This window comes from Periplaneta americana, chromosome 7 (assembly GCF_040183065.1).
Source record: "Periplaneta americana isolate PAMFEO1 chromosome 7, P.americana_PAMFEO1_priV1, whole genome shotgun sequence".
Taxonomy (NCBI): domain Eukaryota; kingdom Metazoa; phylum Arthropoda; class Insecta; order Blattodea; family Blattidae; genus Periplaneta; species Periplaneta americana.
The window spans coordinates 18,919,417-18,940,908 of record NC_091123.1 but is presented as its reverse complement, the minus strand read 5'-3'; the positions used below and the strand labels follow the sequence as shown (position 1 = coordinate 18,940,908).

Below are 21,492 nucleotides of genomic sequence, written 5' to 3'. Positions count from 1 at the left end.
TGTATTTATTATTGTTGTTATCCAAATATTGAAACCCTATTTTACCTTTGGTATATTAGGGTTGTAGTTTGTTACATGTGAAATACATTAATAATAATAATAATAATAATAATAATAATAATAATAATAGTTTTATTTTATTATTATTATTATTTTACACAGTCATTACTTTATTTTTCCATTAACACTAATATCTAGGTAATTGTCATTGTCTCAATGTAACACGTGCTGTGCTGATCATACTAATTCTACTATTCCTTTAGTTGTGAGATTATATTCATATGTACTAAATCTTTTTTTTTTAACTTAATACTTGTATACTAGAATGTATTTTTCTGTTTGTGATTATGTATTCAGTCTCTTTTTTTTTTATTACATATATATATTTTTTATTATTGTTATTTCAAAGTTAATACTGATTGTGTATATGTATTCAATCTCTCTTTTCTACTTAATTATGTTTATTATTATTTTTAAGTTCATATTTGTATACCGGTATGTATTTTTTCTGTATGTGATTTGATCCTGGTTGAGTGGAAGAAAAGGCCTGATGGCCTTAACTCTGCCAGGCAAAATAAAACTATTACTATTATTATTATTATTATTATTATTATTATTATTATTATTATTATTATTACATTATGTAGTGATAATACACAATTTTAAAGAATTAATAGTAGGTCTGAGTCATAGTTACAATATAAATACACTAATTAAGAGACAGTAAACAGTACTAAATACGTTATGCAATAATTACTTTCAGTTAAAACAAAATGAAATAAAATTAAAAATTATAATCGAAGGTGTAGAGAAATTGTTGTCGTATTTGTCAGTACTCGAAATTCGAAATAAAGTTCGTAAAAGAAAATTCAATCTGACTTCTAGAAAATCACTATAAGCCCTAGCATATGTAGTAATAGGACAAAAATGATTAGGTTTCACCCTTCCGGTGTTAAGTATACTTATGGTGGATTTCAACTGCGTTAGAAGACCAATTCGTTTGCCTGTCATGCATATATAAATAATGACTGATTTAAAATGACTGAGTCGACAGTGGGTCGCGATCCCTGATTTGAAAAAATCTTTTTACGGATTGTGCGTTTGAATGACAACACTATGCCCTCATGTGACAGTTTAAGGAGCGTCTTATCTTCTGTGCAATATCGGACTAGAAAAACTTGAAACATGGTCTAAGTAGAGACCGGTTTTACAGTGCAGAAAGCGTGGGAAGCAGTTGTGAATGCAAAGAACAAAACCATGATTCGATAAACTGAGTAATATTTTTCTACTTCTTATCCTACCACACTAAACAAATTTGTTTTCATAATGTTTACTTTAATTTTATTCCGCAAAATATTGATTTCGAAATATTGGAAATATACGTTTTGAGCGTGCCTAAATCAGATAAAGTAAGTCTGTGGTAATTGTCTGCACGAGCGTTTATGTACTTTGATTTCGCTTAAATAATAATTATTAATCGTTTTATTCATATTCCGTGCATGAAAATCGGTTTCTTTGGAAATATTGCACATATATATATATATAATTTGAACTGGTAATGGAAATTACGGGAAAACGGCTGAACGGATTTTAATAAATGACCCGTCATTTTGAAGCTTGGAACCCAAAGTTTTTCAGAAAAATAGTAGTTTTCAGTGAAATATCAATTTTCCTACATTATTTTCCTATTTTCCAAAGTCCATCTTCCTTCAGTTTTGAGAACTAATTGCATTTCAGCACGGCCGTGATTTCAGAATAAAACAAAACACACACTACAACCAACAACAGCTATTACACGAAGGCCGTGACCTGCAGGATTGCTGACATATTTAGAGTTCAAATTCAATTGGTTATTAAAATCTTCAAGACTTGCTGAAAATAATTTACAGGTCTGATTCTGCGGTGTGTAATTTTATGAGTATAGCTATGTATTGGATATTGAAATCTACAAAACTTGATATGTGGTTTGTTGACATTATTACCACTAGAAATGAAATTTCATTACAGTTAATGCCATGATGTGACTATTTTTCATTAATTATACATATTAATGCTATACTGATGATATGAAAGTGAAACGTTTTGGGGTTATATAAGTAGATAGAGAGAATGTGTGAAATTAGATCTTCATTTCTATAATTTACTGAGTGGCAGCTACGTATTACATATATAAAACTACAAAACTTACGTAAGATAATAATATTGTTATTAAAAATAAAATACTATTATAGTTATTAATCAAGTGGGTGGGTCTTTTTCATATACTTAATGACGGTGTGGTGTAGATACTTATATGCGTCATTCTCTTCGGTATTGGCTCGAGAGTGCGCAAAAATTACAGTTCCTGAGGAAAGACGGTATTACTTACTGATAAAATAAGAGGCCTACAAAATTTTGTAGTCTCTCGATCATTTCAGCAAGATCTCTTAGCAGGATAAATGATTTTACTCTCTACATTTCACCAAAATGCTACGTCTATTCTTCAAAAGCATAGCAAACCTGACTTTTACAATTCACAGTGACCTGAAATAGCTATTGCTTTACTCCCATATGAAAAACCCACTGATCGCTCTGACATTGTTACTTGCGTTTTCACGTTGAAACTCAAGACACATAGGATACATAGGTTCAAGAAAAAGTATTTGGCATAAAAACCATTCAGAGGGAGTATGTTTCATTATTATGGAAGCAAATAACTTTCAAAACGTCTGGTATTTTTCATTGAAAATAAAACTGAAACATTTTTATTTGAACGTCTAATGAACTTAGTTTGCAGCATTTGCTGCACAAGCCACTAGTATAATATATTGCAAAATTGGTACTCATTTTTTTAAATAACTCAAAACAGAAAATAACGACTTTCACTCCTCATTTTCTGTACTTCCTCTTCTGAAGCAAATAGAGAAATTTTGTTACCACTTTTATTAAAATGCCAGTAAAATAATTATACAAATTGCAATAGGTTATTTCTTGATTAGAGTACAACAGAAATTTTAATTTTATTTAAAAGCTGCAAAGGGATAAATCATTTCTTATCAGTTTCTGTAATGATAAGAGTAAAAATCAGAATCTTACGGATAGTTCTTATCGAGTAAAACAGTGTAAACATTTAAGGGAAAATTATTATTTTTTTTTTGAGAAAAGCATTCATTGTGGGATGTGCGAGCTTCATCTGCAAACATACGATCCTTAACAAATTCCCATAAAAAGAAATCCAGGGGAGTTAAGTCTGGAGATCGTGACGGTCAAGTACTTGGACCTGCGCTACCGATCCAGAAAACACTTCGTCAAGCAAGGTTCGAACATTCCATGCCGCTCACTTGTTACACCAATGTAAAATGAGGCTTTATGGTGGACACATCTGTGAGTGGATCGACTACTGGCGGGCAAACTCGTAACCAAATCGAATGTACGGCACCGGGAAAGGTTCTTACTAGTAGAGATGTAGGGTAACGGTGCATAATTCCGTGATACCCCTAATCCCGTGATAAAGTTCAATTGATTGCCATGGAGTTGTGATGTCTGAATTTTAAGTTTTTGAAATACCTAACAGATGCCAGGAGATGTCTTCTTTTCAATTCTATTGACTACCCGCCTTTTGAATAGAAGCAATCGACTGCAGAAGCTTTTGTTAAGTGAAAGGTGGTTGACCAGTAAGTTTTTCTTTCTCTTGAGACGGATCCTGAAGAAACATTTTATATTTGAGGTAAGAATTAATATAGCATTATGAAAATGATATATTACTGTAGATGATAGTCAGCTGAATCAATGTGTATGATTATTTAAACATTGTGAGAATAAAAATGCTACAGGAGCTTTCCCATTTTCGGATTTATTTTCATATTTTTCCTTCCTGGCTCACTCAATCAATTATGCCAACGCTAAATTGTGAAAATTAATGTCTATGAAAGAAAATAGTTCGTGGAAATAATAATAGAAATAAGTTATAGAAAACATTAATTATAATAAATATAATAAAATAATAGGGCATATATTTAACTTAATTACTGCTGTTGTTAGGAATATAAATAAGGAGAAATAATTGTGTTATAATTCAATTTATTCAAATTTAATTTTGAATTGAATTTAACTTTCAGTTTATTTTGTTTATAATATATTAATATGCAATATGTATTCCTGTAGTTATACAAGTATTTTTTGTGAAATTTGTCACATAGGCTCTTTTTCCATGTTGTACTTTTTTGCTTAATCCATATTAAAACAATATACCATGACTTTAATGTGTTTTTCTAAATACACGTTTGTTTTCTGAGCAGTTAATGAGGATTATTTAAGTATCACAGAATTAGGAAGCCATCATCACGGAATTTGGATCCCTGTCACGGATTTAGAAGCCACGTATAACAATGAAGAATCATATATTGTATACCAAACTTGTGAAACTGTTGACACTGAATGCTGTACAAACTGTAGCTAAAGGTCCAAATAACGTCATTTAGGTGTTATTTGAAAATTTTTATTAGAATTTCGGCATAAATATAGACTTTATTAAATATGTCACGGAATTAGCCAACCTTACCCTACAACACAGTCAGAAATCGTTAAAATAAGTCAATTTTTCGTTCTATGTAAAATATTTAATATGTATCAGTGTAATTTAAAACTTGAATAAGGACCTTTTTATTGTGATTCTCCGATAATTTGCTGTTCTCTTAGTTACATACAGAGTAGAAGTGGCATAACTGTGCACTTGTATTCATTTTTAAGTTGTTTATAAACATTTCAGAAACTAAAGTTATAGCCCGACCACTGACATTAAAACCTGCGCCACAAACCAGTGTTCGTTCGTGCGCAGGTTGCAGTGGCGGCTCGTGGGTATTGAATTAAGGGGGGCTGCATACAAAAATAAACCAAGTAACTTACTTTATTTAAAGATTAGTTCCATGCGCCTTATCATGATAGATAGATAGCTTTATTGATATTGTTCACAAAAGTACAAAACTTAATAATTTAACAAAAGATCTATATACAATAAAATACCATCATAGCAATTCGAAGCAACAATAAACTTTCACAGTGGCGACCCATTTATAATGGAGTACGACAAGGCTGTGGCCTTTCACCACTTCTGTTTATTATATATATAAATAGAATCATTCAAGATTGGCGACAGACACGACATGGATTTATTCCAATTAATCGAAATTTGCAGCTTGATGCTTTACTTTTCGCTGATGATTTAGTTCTCATGGCATCAACTGAAGATGATTTACAATATTCAGTACACAATTTAAATAAGGTCAGTGAAAAATATAACATGGAAATTAATATTGAAAAATCGAAAATCATGTCATTTTGTGGGAAATTCCCTGTACCAAGCAAAATCTGTTTGAATAATAAAATAATAGAAAGAGTAAATACCTTCACTTATCTTGGCTATACACTATCACCTTATGATGAAGTAGATATTGCTGAAAAAATATGTAAATATAATAAAACAATGGGGATCATTAATAAAATCATGAAACCCTCACTAGTACAAAGACACACAAGAATAGGCTTGTATAAAACCTTAGCACAGCCAGTATTAAGCTATGGTAGCGAAGCGTGGACTGTGAAGAATAAAGATGTCAGTAGAATAACAGCAAGTGAGATGAGGTTTATGAGAGCAACAGCTGGATATACTCGCTGGGATCATAAAAAAAATGAGGACCTAATGCAAGAACTTCAAATAGAACCCATTATGCAGTTCATCAGCAAATATCAACTTCAGTGGAAGGGTCATCTCGAACGAATGAATCGATGCAGAATTCCAAAAGCACTGCTTCATTACCATCCATATGGCAAAAGATCTCTAGGCCGTCCAAAGAAGAGATGGACTGAAAATTCTAGTTTGAGACCGTAACAGGCCACTTGGCCTAATACTTGTTAGGAAGATGATGATGATGATGATGATGATGATGATGATGATGATGATGATGATCTATATACAAATGTAGTTCTACATAATAAATATACAATTTCCTAAACTAATTAATCTATCGCAAATCTCAATAATTTATTGGTTCAAACTTGCACTTACGTCTTGTTTTAGTGCATGTTTAAACCAATCGTGATAACCCTTAAGACTTTAAACCTTAATTATTTGCTCCTTTTCAAAAATCTAATTGTAATATTTAGGTCTTATTTTACATAATAATTTATTATTCCAATTAGATGATCAGATGTCGACATACTGTAAGTCATGAACCTGAAATAGTTGAATCGGTACATTCCATATGTAGGTTAATCTTTCTTTCTTACAATATTTTCATGTCAGCAGAAACGTTTGCGTAACTTCTACGAAGACTACCGCATGCCTGCTTAAAAACAAGCTTGACAAATTGCTTACATAATCAACCTCAATTTAGTTTCATCATAATGTCGCATGTACTCATTATCGATTCATTTCTATTATGATTTCTATTATGATCTAATAAATTTATTATAATTGCATTCTTATTGAAATTAAAATATATTAGTTAACCAATTTATAAAGTCAAATTTTCTTCTGAACTTTTACTAATTAATATAACTATCGGAATACCTTTTAAATACCTTAGTTCTCTATTTTCAATTTTTTTTTATTATTATTTAAAAAAAAACCTTGACGTAATTCTATCTTATTTTCAAAACCTGTCTTCTTATGCGCCTTATCATGTAAGTTGTGTTTAAATGAGACAGGCTCATGTTAGTAGATTTACTGGCATTTAAAAGAATCCTGCGGACAAAATTCCGGCACACCGGCGACGCTGATATAATCCCTGCAGTTGCGAGTGTCGTTAAATAAACCATAATTTAATTTTTTATATGCAGATTTGAACCTTACAAATATCTAACTGGCGATGTTGTAGTTGGTTGTATAATATATACACATGATACATCAATAAATGAAAAAAAATAACTGAGCCAGAAATTGAAGTCAGGATCTTCAAGAGTACGCACCAGGGCGCTTGCCTCATTTATTGTGATGTTAGATGTTTCAGATTCCATTATGGTTTGATAACATTCTAGCAATGGCTCCACCTTCTCATGAACAACATTTACTGTTCTTATTTTAAACCCATCTTGTTGCCCCAGCTGATGGAATTGTCTTTGAAACACATTAATCTAATACAGATCGAGAGAAGAAAGCAGGGATACTGGATAAATTATCAAAAAAATATGCGAGCCTTTGTATTTTGTTTAGCGGCTCTTTCCATTATGAGATTCAACTGATGGGCACTTAATTTCACATTTCTCCTGAATTGTTAAGGTACTGAATTGAATAGACTGTAAATATTGTACAGAATTAAACATTGTTGCACTTGTTATACTCACAACATTAAAGAAAATGTATTTAAAACTGCGCGCTACTGACAAACTGCTGCAAATTTTGCAGCGCCTGGAAACTCTGGATTCACGGCAAGGGGCAGCAGGGAGGAGGGGTAAAACTAACGCGCAAAGCATCCGAGACGAGACTGGCAGCTCCAGGGGAGGAAGTGGCTTCACCTTATAGTCCTTGTCTCTGGTTTCGCTCTGGCAGCACCAGGGGAAGAAGTGACTTCACTAACGATTGCATGCCATGTCATTGAGAGCGAAATTTTAAAAAAAATTGGAGCCGCTAAATAGAGACTGTATAATAAATGTTTTTCACAACATAAAACGAGACAAGAGCCACAAATATCTGGGGGTGCTGCAGCTCCGCAGCCCCTCTTCGAAAGCCGCCCCTGGCAGGTTGTCATAGTGGGGATCTGTTGTGTTGTAGATGCGCTCCCTAATCGAAGTCTCGCAGCGAGTACGTTCTGAACTATTCGAAACAGCACTCATGTCCGCGTCCAATCTTTCACTTTTCAATCAACTATTAATATTCCATTTCGACGTATTGTATATAGTTAAAACAGATTTTAATTTATAATAATGGAAAAGAAACCAAATGTGCGCGGCAGGCTTTTGAAAAGTGAAACGCATAAAATTATTTATAATATTGCGAAATATTTATGGGTTTAGGTACAGGTTACAGCAGTAAAATTTTTGGAAATATTCAACATTTTTTCCTCCATCACTGTATCTTGTACAATATGAAAATTGGTACGTGGAAAACACTGACCTTCTGCTATATTAAAAAATAGTACATTATGTAACGATCCTATAATGGTAGTAATTAAGACGCAAGTATGTTTGTTTACGAAACGAGCGCTCGTTTCATAATTTTCATACGAGCGTCTTAATTACCATTATAGACAAGTTTCATACGACTTTTTATGCTCGACCATATTTCTAACTTGAAATTATTCAAAATTAGGTCATGTTATGGTTATGTGCGGACTGACCTGAATTGTGAGATGTGCGCAGACGCGAAAGTATTGATTTTTTCCGAGGCCGAATGTCATTGACCTTGATAGAGAATAAGATGAACATTAGTCTGATATAACCTGAAAATTGATTTAGAATTGAAAAACGAGATGACAAATTGAATTTATTTGAATATTATTTACAATTAAGGCTAATTATTATAGTAACAGAACATAACCTTCTGCGACAGTATTGGATTTCCAGCCTCCGTGACATTTCGTTAATTGTCTTTCGATTGCATATCCGAGAATAATTGATACTTGCGGTTTTATAACGGTACAAAGGTGACTTGTCATTGGCTTAACACCTGAACTTTAATGAATAGGTGTACTTTAATGAGGTGCATTAAAGGACTGCTGCCAGGTGTATAATTACTACATTTGGGCATGGTCGAGCATAAAAATATTTTTACGATTTTAAAAAAAAAAATATATATATATATATATTTATTTATTTACATATTCAAAATGATGGCAGTTCACTGTACAGTGATGAAGCGTTTCCCTCATAATTCATACACTTGTTAACTTTTTCATGTTCTCTCTCTTTTATTTTATTACTGAAATTCATGTTAACAATATCATGCTCTTTCAACTATATTCTTTAATAAATAATATATTATTTTTTATTTTGTTTTAGAAGAAAGTACTGATACTTGACCATTCTTTTAAATGAATATATATTTTTATCATACAATCTATCAAAGGTAGAGAAGTGATCTTGCATCATATTGTAGATATGACATGCATAAATACACACAAACAATTTCATCACAGAATGTTGGAAGGTTTTTGAGTTATGTGGAAAATGCTTCATCACTGCACAGTGAAATGAATTTTGAAACAAAAAAATGTGAATTTTTTTTTTAATCGTAAAAATATTTTTTTCATATAGCAGGACAGTGTTTTACACATACCAATTTTCATTATTGTATAAGATACAGTAATGGAGGAAAAAAATGTTGAATATTTCCAAAATTTTACTGCTGTAAGCTGTACCTAACCCCTTAAAAGACAGAGAAAAAAAAAAGAATTTAAGTAGAAATATAATGTTGTCACATCAACAAGGAAGCTACGGGAGTTTCGGTCAGCTTGATAAAAAACGTTTTGAAGGAAGGGACAGTGTCATTGTCTACCACAGTTGGTAGTGTAACCCGGCCTAGCGAGCTGCTCGTAATGACATCTTCCCCCTCCATGGCCACGTGAGTATTGGAAAAGTCGTAGGTCTTTTTTTAGTTGATCGAGCTATAGTATCGTATAAATAGCGACCGATTTCGAGGTAATTACGAGGCGTGTTAACAGAAAATGCCCTTAGCTTGCTGTGCGAGGGAAGTGTTGTTGGCCTATATGGAGGACTCCGTGTATGCTCGTGTTGATTGATCTAGTGAGCGTTAATGTTTAAAGAAAATATTTCAAGCTGAAATGGTTATTATTAACCTTCCACAACACGGATACTCTTGATTAACATTACAAGCAATAGCTGCTACGCTGTCAGGCAGTGGTGTAACTCGTTCCCATGTCCTTTAGCACGCGAGACAGGAGGTTCCTTATCGCATAGTTTAGGAAGCTACTATAATTATCACGCTGTTAACTTATTATATTCAGACGTGATAATTACACAGAAGTCTTGCCTCGCTTATGTTACCTTGACTGTCCGCTATTTAGACGGTTTGATCTTCATCTACTAACTGACAGTAAATCTATCGAGTGCCGTATAAAAGTTGGTATTTTTCTACAGGAATAACCAACATTATTAAATTGAGGCGCACAATTCCAAAAACCCTCTAAATCCACTTTTTCACCAAAATTATTTTTTATCTCTTCATAGTAAGGATTAATGCACTCTATTGACCTATATATCAATAATGTTCAAAAGACCTCTACATATAGTGAAAAAGTTCATCTGAAAAATAGTTACTTTTCCAATATCCTCTAAATACCAGAATTTGAAGTATATTGGCCTATTATGAAGTTTAAGATGAATCATATTTCAAATTCAAATTTAAAATTTATTCATAATTTACATTTGAAATGATACATATGAATATATACCCGAAATGAGCATATGCTCGTGCTCGGGTACAGCCCAGTAATCTACATAAATTTTAAAGAGATCAATAATAATGTTGATGTTAGGAATAATAGTAATAATGATAATGATAATAATAATAATAATAATAATAATAATAATAATAATAATAACAGAATATCCTTGACGGAGATGATACAAAGATAGTAATACAAATTAATTCAATAATAATAATAATAATAGTAATAGTAATAATAATAATAATAATAATAATAATAGTAATAAAACAAAAATATTTACAATAATAAAATAAATACTAAGACTGATCAAATATAATATAAAACCACTTAGCGAGAGTTAACACAACTTAAATAACCATATAATAACCCAAAAAAAAATGACGAACTCGAAAATCAACAGAAAAGTCCGTTGTATCGCAGACGACAGCAACCGCCGTATTGACATTCTGTTATGAATTATTGGTGGTAGGGGGGAGCCGAAGGTCTACGTAACTGCCGTTCTCTTCGAATCTTCTCATATAGGTAATCATGGGAATTTAATGCTGAAAAACAAAATGTCTACGAGACAAACTGTTCATTATTACCAGGATAAATACAAATAATACTGAAATATATTAATCAAGTTTCAGTTATAGATCTCCCCTTTTGTGCAAGAGGTATCATATCAAAATATTTAATGAATGACGGGGAAAATATAAATTTCAAGAACTGTCTAATGACAGAGATAGTGACAAGTACAATCGAGTGTATCTGTTTATCGGAGATATACACTGTTATTAATTAAGAAATTGATATATATATATATATATATATATATATATATATATATATATTTATATTTATTTATTACAATGTTTTATCTTATAGGTTACATGCATCAGATAAATACAATAAATATTAGTAACATATAATGCTAGTAACACTTAAAAAAAAAAATAATAAAATTTATCAAATATCATACAAACATTTTCACTTTATTTTTAAACTTAAGAATGTGTAGATTGCTTAGGTCTGGATTATTTTTCAATACTGAATTGTATAGTCTTGGTCCATAATTCCTACTGTGTCTTAATCCAGCTGTAGTGTGGCATTTAGGTTCTGCCAAAAGAGTTGGGACATTTCTTCTATGTGTTATGTATATGTTTTTCAGTTATAAAATTCATTCGATTTTTTGTGAAAATAAATTAATACTATATGTTTATGTATTTGCTCAATTTTTAGTACTTGGAATTCAGAATAAATAAATTGCGTCGGATAATCAAGTAGTTTATGCAGACAAATTTTGATGATACGTTTTTGTAGTAATATTAATGTATTGTCATATTGATTTATTGATATAGTTCACAAGTACAAAACTTAATAATATAACAAAAGATCTATAAACAAATGTAATTCTACATACTAAATATACAATTTCCTAGACTCATTATTTTATCGCAAATCTCAATAATTTATTGGTTCAAACTTGCACTTACAGTAATATTACTGGAGTTAGGGTATGCTTTTTCATTATGTTGTTTTAATGATCACAATTTCATAACTAAGAAATATAAGAGCAACACAACATTTTAGTTACAATTATATCACATATAATTTTAATATCTGTATTAATTAAATTTCAGATTGTTATATATCATAGAGTTAACCATTTAAATAGTTATTTATTAATATACACAAGATTGTAAATATCAATTATCTGGTACATATATCACACCAAAGATATAGTAAAAATTGTATAAGATATTGTGAGTCAAATGCCTGATGATGCCCAAGGGCGAAAACGTTTGCATTTCAATTTTATAATATGCAATGATCATATACATTTGTAAGTGTTATTGATTTTATGCTCGACCATGCCGAAATGTAGTAATTATACACCTGGTAGCAGTCCTTTAATGCATGTCATTAAAGTACACCTATTCATTAAAGTTCAGGTTTTCGATTATTCTCGGATATGCAATCGAAAGACAACGAGGGAAATGTCACGGAGGCTGGAAATCCAATACTGTCGGAGAAGTTATGTTCTGTTACTATAATAATTAGCGTTAATTGTAAATAATATTCAAATAAATTCAATTTGTCATCTCGTTTTTCAGTTCTAAATCAATTTCCAGGTTATATCAAAATTAGTTTGTTATTCTCTAGAAGTCTAGATTATATCAAGGTCAATGACATTATTGTTCCTCGGAAAAAATCAATACTTTCTCGTCTGCGCACATCTCACAATTTACGAGCTATGCACAAGGTCACTTCCGCTCTTCAGTCAGATACGAATAAAATGAATACTTTTGAATAGTTTCAAGTTAGAAATATGGTCGAGCATAAAAAGTCGTATGAAACTTGCCTATAATGGTAATTAAGACGCTCGTATGAAAATTATGAAACTCGCTTGCGCTCGTTTCATAAACAAACATACTCGCGTCTTAGCCTAATTACTATCATTATATGCTCGTTGCATAATGTACTATTAAACTATGATATGCAGTTGTGGCTCGTGGGTATTGAATTAAGGGGGGCTGCATACAAAAATAAACCAAGTAACTTACTTTATTTAAAGATTAGTTCCATGCGCCTTATCATGTAAGTTGTGTTTAAATGAGACAGGCTCATGTTAGTAGATTTACTGGCATTTAAAAGAATCCTGCGGACAAAATTCCGGCACACCGGCGACGCTGATATAATCCCTGCAGTTGCGAGTGTCGTTAAATAAACCATAATTTAATTTTTTATATGCAGATTTGAACCTTACAAATATCTAACTGGCGATGTTGTAGTTGGTTGTATAATATATACACATGATACATCAATAAATGAAAAAAAATAACTGAGCCAGAAATTGAAGTCAGGATCTTCAAGAGTACGCACCAGGGCGCTTGCCTCATTTATTGTGATGTTAGATGTTTCAGATTCCATTATGGTTTGATAACATTCTAGCAATGGCTCCACCTTCTCATGAACAACATTTACTGTTCTTATTTTAAACCCATCTTGTTGCCCCAGCTGATGGAATTGTCTTTGAAACACATTAATCTAATACAGATCGAGAGAAGAAAGCAGGGATACTGGATAAATTATCAAAAAAATATGCGAGCCTTTGTATTTTGTTTAGCGGCTCTTTCCATTATGAGATTCAACTGATGGGCACTTAATTTCACATTTCTCCTGAATTGTTAAGGTACTGAACTGAATAGACTGTAAATATTGTACAGAATTAAACATTGTTGCACTTGTTATACTCACAGCATTAAAGAAACGTATTTAAAACTGCGCGCTACTGACAAACTGCTGCAAATTTTGCAGCGCCTGGAAACTCTGGATTCACGGCAAGGGGCAGCAGGGAGGAGGGGTAAAACTAACGCGCAAAGCATCCGAGACGAGACTGGCAGCTCCAGGGGAGGAAGTGGCTTCACCTTATAGTCCTTGTCTCTGGTTTCGCTCTGGCAGCACCAGGGGAGGAAGTGACTTCACTAACGATTGCGTGCCATGTCATTTAGAGCGAAATTTTAAAAAAAATTCGAGCCGCTAAATAGAGACTGTATAATAAATGTTTTTCACAACATAAAACGAGACAAAAGCCACAAATGTCTGGGGGTGCTGCAGCTCCGCAGCCCCTCTTCGAAAGCCGCCCCTGGTGATATGTCAATTAGACTGAACTCTAAATAAAATTATTAGATTATATTACAACTAGTGGCTTGTGCAGCAAATGCTGCTGCAAACTAAGTTCGTTAGACGTTCAAATAAAAATTTTTCAGATTTATTTTCAATGAAGAATACTTGTCTTTTTGATAGTTATTTGCTTCCATAATAATGAAACATACTCCCTCTGAATGGATTTTTTTTAGGCCACATACTTTTTCTTGAACATATCCAACTTCAGTTTTTGAGTTTCAACGTGAAAACGCAAGTATCAATGTCAGGACGATAGCAGTAGCTATTTCAGGTCATTGTGGATTGTAGGAAAAATTAAAAAAAAAAAAAAAAAATGTCAGGTTTGCTAAGCTTTCGAACAATACATTTTCGTATAGCTGCTGCATGTAGAACTTGAAATGTAGAGCGTAAAATCATTTTATCCTTGCTGAAATGATCTGGAGACTACAAAATTTTCTAGGCCTCTTATTTCATCAGTAAGTAATACCTTTTTATCTTTCCTTAGGAACTGTAATTTCTGCGCTCTCTCGAGCCAATACTGAAGACAATGACACATATCAATATCTACACTACACCGCCATCAAGTATATGAAAAATACCCAACCCCACTGGGTTAATAAGTATAAAAATATTTGATTTTTAATAACAATATTATTATCTTACTTAAGTTTTGTAGTTATATATAGCAGCCACTCAGTAAATTATGGAAATGAAGATCTAAATTAAGATATTCTCTACATTTACTTACATAACCACAAAACGTTTCACTTTCACGTCATCAATATAGCACCAATATTATGTACAATTAATGAAAAAAATAGATGCATCATGATATTAACTATAATAATATTTAATTTCTAATGGTAATAATGTCATCAAACCACCTCAAGTTTCGTAGTTTTGAATATCCAATACACAGCTGTACTCAGAAAATTATACACTGCAGAATCAGTTTTTAATAACAAATTGAATTGAGCTCTAAATATGTCGGCAATCCTGCAGGTCATGGCCTTCGTGTAATAGCCTATTGTTTATTGTAGTGTGTGTTTTGTTCTGAAATTCAATCAAGTCGGCCGTGATTGGATAAAATTAGTTCTCAAAACTGACAACAAATGGATTTTGGAAAATAGGAAAATTATGTAGGAAAATTGACATTTCACTGAAAAGTACTACTTTTCCGAAAAACTTTAGGTTCCAAGCTTCAAAATGAGAGGCCATTTATTAAAATCCGTTCAGCCGTTTTCCCGTAATTTCCATTACCAGTTCAAATTATATATATAGATATTTGATAAGTTTTCTCGTAAATTATTGAATTGGAAGAAGAATTTAATCGTGTACTAGCAGCTTAATAGAAATCCTGAAACTGGCATCACAGAAGTGAAGTCGTAAGCTAAATCAGCACTGTAGAAGTGTTGATAAAGAGGTGGACAACGGAAGACAAATGACTGTGCTGGATCCGCATTGTATGGGTATATCTGCTTAGATTCATAGCAGACACATGACAGTTTACCGATAAGCAACTTATCGTCGGAATGGAGTGTGCTGCTCGATAGATAGCGATCCGAACATTCTGCATATATGTTGTTTTATGTACATGTTACGCCCTCGCTTTTCAATTGAACAAATTCGTACTCCGTCGCCATGGCAATGAGACGCGCCAAGGCCTCGCGTCTCCCCGCAGGTGCCATCGCATTGTAGTGCTGTGTCCCACGCCGTCCGGTCCTGTTCTGTCGCGTGTTAGCCTGTAACGTAAGTACAAGCTCACGTAACAAGCAGCTATGTGTGTCTGGAGACCCGACGCTTTCTGTGACGTCATTTTACCATCCTCGTTTTCGTCTTAATGACTAACCATTACCAAGACCTGATCACATCAGGGCCAAGACTAAGGACAGTCTTCATCGACGTCACTCTCATGAATTCTTCGGCATCTATAACCATTGCAGTCATAACTGCCATATTTATCACCAATCACCATAATTATCAATAGTCACCCAACAACACTTATTATTATTATTATTATTATTATTATTATTATTATTATTATTATTATTATTATTACTATTACTATTAACTTATCATCAATCGTCGCCTCCTAACATTGACACTTCTTCCCTACAAAGACTTAGCAACCTTTTACTATCTGTCGCAATCTTTTATCACCCACCAGTACCTATTATCATCACTCTATGCTATATAGTCTACTAGCATTTGTCATAATCAAAGCTCGGAACTTGGGGACTTGTGTCTTTGCACATGGCTGAGCGACCGGACTTCAACGTCAACAAACTCCCGCTTCTAGCACAGAGGTACTGTCAGTCTGCTATAAAAGTGGTTTCTGTCTGGAACAACATATTGATATTATTATGGTAGGTTGAAACACGTAATTTTATAACATATATAATAAAAATAAACATGAGAAATATATCAAATTTACTGTTCTGCTTTGTACATTTTATTACAATGTATGACTACGTACATTCGAAGGTTTTCGGATCCATAACTTCTTCGCTGAAATGAAACGAGAAAAACTTATTTCTAAGTCACATGAAGTGACGGGAGCAAACCTAAAATACTGAATGTTTTCACTGTCACTGTTTTCTGTTTCATTTTCTTCAATTGCTAGCTGATCTCGTATGTGAGAAAGATAAGTATATCCTAAATTTTTCTCAAAAATAGTTTTCAATTTATTCTACGGTAGGTTCCTCTGCTACTTGATCCATGGCTATGGGCAAATCTTCCACCAATTTAAGGGACTGTAATGTCTTTCAATGAATGCCGGTTTCCAGCCTCTAGTTTGTGTGGCACAACTTACAAAATATAAACTCTCCATTGGAAGAAAATAATGAATCTCCTTGGAATTCCTCCACGAAATTCTGTACCTAAAATTTAAAAAACTGTATTTTCAAACTTGTACAATATCCATTCGAATAACACGTATTTTCTAATTCCTCAAACGGACCGTTTATATGTAATTCTCTGAATGTCATTGTCTTCGATATGCCAAAGTTTCCTCGTTTGTGTGACTGCAACCTGTGTATATTTTTGTGTGGCTTTACTTTGTTTATAGTGTTTTTTTCTGTATCTTTATTTCTTGTGTAGCTTTATTTTGTATATAGTGTATTTTTTCTGTTTATTTCTATTATTGTATTTGTATTCCTGGCGTTGTGGAAGAGAATGCCTGATGGCCTTAACTACACCAGAATGAGTAAATAAATAAAATAAATTAATAAATAAATATACGAGTATAAAGGAAGTTTCCTCGTTCGTCTTCCTCTCATTCGATGTGACCACTTTCTTAGTACACACGACTGTCCCTGAGCACTTGCAGCGTGAGCTGTGTGTACGTTGTACCTGTAACCTTACTCATGCACACGACACACAAGTCCCCAAGTTCCGAGCTTTGGTCATAATATTATTACCCTTCGCCATTTATTATCTTCACTCTTCGCTATTTATCTTCACTCTTCCCCATTATTATCTACACTCTTCATATGTTACCTTCTCCATTCGCCATTTATTATCTTCACCCTTCGCCATTATTATCTTCACCCTTCGCCATTATTATCTACACTCTTCATCATCTGTTATCTTCTCCATTCGCTATTTATTATCTTCACCCTTCGCCATTATTATCTTCACCCTTCGCCATTATTATCTTCACCCTTCGTCATTATTATCTACACTCTTCATCATCTGTTATCTTCTCCATTCGCCATTTATTATCTTCACCCTTCGCCATTATTATCTTCACCCTTCGCCATTATCATCTTCACCCTTCGTCATTATTATCTACACTCTTCATCATCTGTTATCTTCTCCATTCGCCATTTATTATCTTCACCCTTCGCCATTATTATCTTCACCCTTCGCCATTATCTTCACCCTTCGCCATTATTATCTTCACCCTTCGCCATTATTATCTACACTCTTCATCATCTGTTACCTTCTCCATTCGCCATTTATTATCTTCACCCTTCGCTATTTATTATCTTCACCCTTCGCCATTATTTTCTTCACCCTTCGCCATTATTATCTACACTCTTCATCATCTGTTACCTTCTCCATTCGCCATTTATTACCTTCACCCTTCGCCATTTATTATCTTCACCCTTCGCCATTATTATCTTCACCTTTCGCCATTATTATCTACACTCTTCATCATCTGTTATCTTCTCCATTCGCTATTTATTATCTTCACCCTTCGCCATTATTATCTTCACCCTTCGCCATTATTATCTTCACCCTTCGTCATTATTATCTACACTCTTCATCATCTGTTATCTTCCCCATTCGTCATTTATTATCTTCACCCTTCGCCATTATTATCTTCACCCTTCGTCATTATTATCTACACTCTTCATCATCTGTTATCTTCTCCATTCGCCATTTATTATCTTCACCCTTCGCCATTTATTATCTTCACCCTTCGCCATTTATTATCTTCACCCTTCGCCATTATTATCTACACTCTTCATCATCTGTTACCTTCTTCATTCGCCATTTATTATCTTCACCCTTCGCCATTATTATCTTCACCCTTCGCCATTATTATCTACACTCTTCATCATCTGTTATATTCTCCATTCGCCATTTATTATCTTCACCCTTCGCCATTATTATCTTCACCCTTCGCCATTATTATCTTCATCCTTCGCCATTATTATCTACACTCTTCATCATCTGTTATCTTCTCCATTCGCCATTTATTATCTTCACCCTTCGCCATTATTATCTACACTCTTCATCATCTGTTATCTTCCCGATTCGCCATTATCTTCACCCTTCGCCATCTATTATCTTCACCCTTCGCCATCTATTATCTTCACCCTTCGCCATCTATTATCTCCACTGCTAGCTATGAGAATATTAAAGATATTTTTATTAATTTGTCCTGCAGAATAATATCTGTAATATTGACAATTTTCTCCTCAAATATTAATTGTCAATATTACAGATATTATTCTGTAGGACAAATTAATAAAAATATCTTTAATGTTTCTAATTATGTCAGGTGAAGAATACAATGCCTGCGTTGTGTAACTTTTTTCCATTCTCCTGTAACTTCATCCCTCTTAGCCCCAAGTATTTTCCTAAGCATCTTCTTTTCAAACACCCTTAACCTCTGTTCTCCTCTCAAAGTGAGAGTCCAAGTTTCACAACCATTCAGAACAACCGGTAATATAACCGTATTATAAATTATAACTTTCAGATTTTTGGAAGCATACTGGATGAAAAAAAAGCTTCTCAACCGAATAATAGTAGGCATTTCCCATATTTATTCTGCTTTTAATTTCCCCCCGAGTGTAATTTATATTTGTTACTGTTGCTCCAAGATATTTGAATTTTTCCACCTTTTCAAAAGATAAATTTCCAATTTTTCTATTTCCATTTCGTACAATATTCTGGTCACAAGACATAATCATTGTCTTTCGGAATTTACTTCCAAACCTGCCTCTTTACTTGCTTCAAGTAAAATTCCCGTGTTTTCCCTTATAGTTGATTTTCTCCTGACACATTCACGTCATCCGCATAGCCAAGAAGCTGATGTAACGCGTTCAATTTCAAACCCTCTCTGATAGATACTTAATTAATATAACACAGAAATATCCCTGCAAATTCACCTATAGAATAGAAGGCGTCAGAAATTAGGTACCGGTACTTCTTTAATTGGCCCTAAATAATCTTATGTTTTGAGTTTGATTTTTTATTCCCATAGGGAGGCTACTAAAAATAAGTACCGACATATAACGCACTTCTTTTTGGTAGCAAGATGCAGTCTATGATATGTACTTAAACAGTACAATTATAAATAAATTCAAATGTCTTAAGGAATTTTGGTATTCTAGAGATTTATTTTTTGGTAATCCAGAGGATTTGGAGGAATATTAAATGTTTTCATTTACGTGTACCTTCCGAACATTAGTTCAAGAAAATAAAAATATAATTCGAAACAATAAAAAAACATGACTGTTTTGAAATGCTTAAGGAGAACGACAAAGTATGTAGTTCGATATGAAGACACATCTTTCAAGAGACTTTGATAAATTTATAAGATTCAATGTAACGTTATTTTTTTAAGGTTTTAACTGCATAACTGTAAAATGTGTTCAATAATGAACTGTTCTAGTCCACACCTGTGGAGTAACGGTCAGCACGTATGGCCGCGAAACAAGGTGGGCCATCTTGTTTCGAATCCCGGTTGGGGCAAGTTACCTGATTGAGGTTTTTTCCGGGGTTTTTTCCTCAACCCAATACGAGAAATGCTGGGTAACTTTCGGTGCTGGACCCCGGACTCATTTCACCGGTATTATCACCTTCATTTAATTCAGACGCTAAATAACCTGAGATGTTGATACAGCGTCGTAAAATAACCTAATAAAAAAAGAACTGTTCTTTAGTGCAATCAGCATAGCTGATTCTGAATCTTCCCCGTCCTGGATAAAGTTTTCTGGAAGAAACTATGGTTATAAGCAGGCTTCGAGACTTCGGACCCGATAGAACAATTCAGTGGGAAATCCGCATAACGGCGTACTGAGTATAATGGTAAAGCGTACAGTGGGTGGGGGTACTGTAGAATGAATGACAACAAATACGCAAAGGAAAAACGCTCTGGATTTGAAGGTTCTGATGAATAATTTGGCTTTCGTACTAACCTATTTTCAAACTGTGTCTGAATTTATTATGCAGGGATCAAAATTTAACCTTAAATAAAGAACGTTTGTTAGAGTGCACTCACTTTGATGGTGATAAATAAAAGAATGATCATCAGGCTTCGAGACTTTGGACCCGATAAAGCAGTTCAGTGGGAAATCCGCATAACGCCGTACTGAGTATAGTGGTAAAGCGTACAGTGGGTGGGGGTACTGTGAAATGAATGCCAAAAAATACGCAAAGGAAAACGCTCTGGATTTGAAGGTTCTGACGAATAATTTGGTTTTCATATAAACTGTGTCTGAAAGTATTACACGGTTAGAAATGTCAGAGCAAGAGATGCCGGAAGCCCTCAAATTAATTGATGAAATGACACAGAGAATTATTGAGACACCAAGTACACCGGTTACTGAACGTGTGAAACAGAAGTGGGAATCAATTTTATGTAAAAAAATAACGGATATGGAACATTGTGTAATATAAACAGCAAATTAGTGGACATAGAGTCACCCGAGAATGAAGGACTGTCTCTTAGAGACTGCAATGATGTTAGGTTTTTTTCGTTTTGCTCCTATAAAGTCATGCGATGTAAAGCGCATCTTTTCACAGTACAAACTGTGTTTGGTAGACAACTGAAAAAGATTTACGTTTGAGACACTGAAAATGTATCTTGTAGTACATTGTAATTCGGTACTGTAACTGCACTTCCTAAAGACGACCAATAGGATAAATGAAGAAATTAAAATTGCTACATGTTTATTTCCACCATTAACACTGTGTATAATTAAACACAAATGCTTATAAAAGACAG

General features: G+C 33.4%; 1 protein-coding gene across 4 annotated transcripts in view; it reads left to right on the top strand.

Annotated features, from left to right (window-relative positions):
- Positions 1–21,492, top strand: part of LOC138702941 (uncharacterized) — a 257,644-nt gene that overhangs the window by 45,227 nt on the left and 190,925 nt on the right. The window contains exon 1 of one of the 4 annotated variants that reach the window (XM_069830359.1): positions 15,666–15,779. The exons of the other annotated variants lie outside the window; for them this stretch is intronic. The gene's annotated coding sequence lies outside the window, so the exon portion shown is untranslated. Of the gene's footprint in view, positions 1–15,665; positions 15,780–21,492 lie in introns of those variants that run through there. 4 annotated transcript variants of the gene reach the window in all.